This window comes from Acanthisitta chloris, unplaced genomic scaffold (assembly GCF_000695815.1).
Source record: "Acanthisitta chloris isolate BGI_N310 unplaced genomic scaffold, ASM69581v1 scaffold14729, whole genome shotgun sequence".
NCBI lineage: Eukaryota > Metazoa > Chordata > Aves > Passeriformes > Acanthisittidae > Acanthisitta > Acanthisitta chloris.
The window spans coordinates 1-200 of NW_008693192.1; positions in this window are offsets into that span (position 1 = coordinate 1).

Sequence of the window (200 nt, forward strand, 5' to 3'; positions counted from 1 at the left end):
CATCAGGGTGTTCACCGGGATGGGCTGCAGGTGTTCATCGGCTCCTGCTAACGCTGAGCGGCTAATTCGCACCTGCCAGCGCTGCAGCCCCACAGGGCCGGGGTGAGGCAGCGCCGGGCGGAGAAGATGCTGCCCGGGCTCCCCGGGGAGCAGAGCCTGCTGTGCCCCGAGCTCCTCCCGCCCCGTCTGCTCCGATCTGC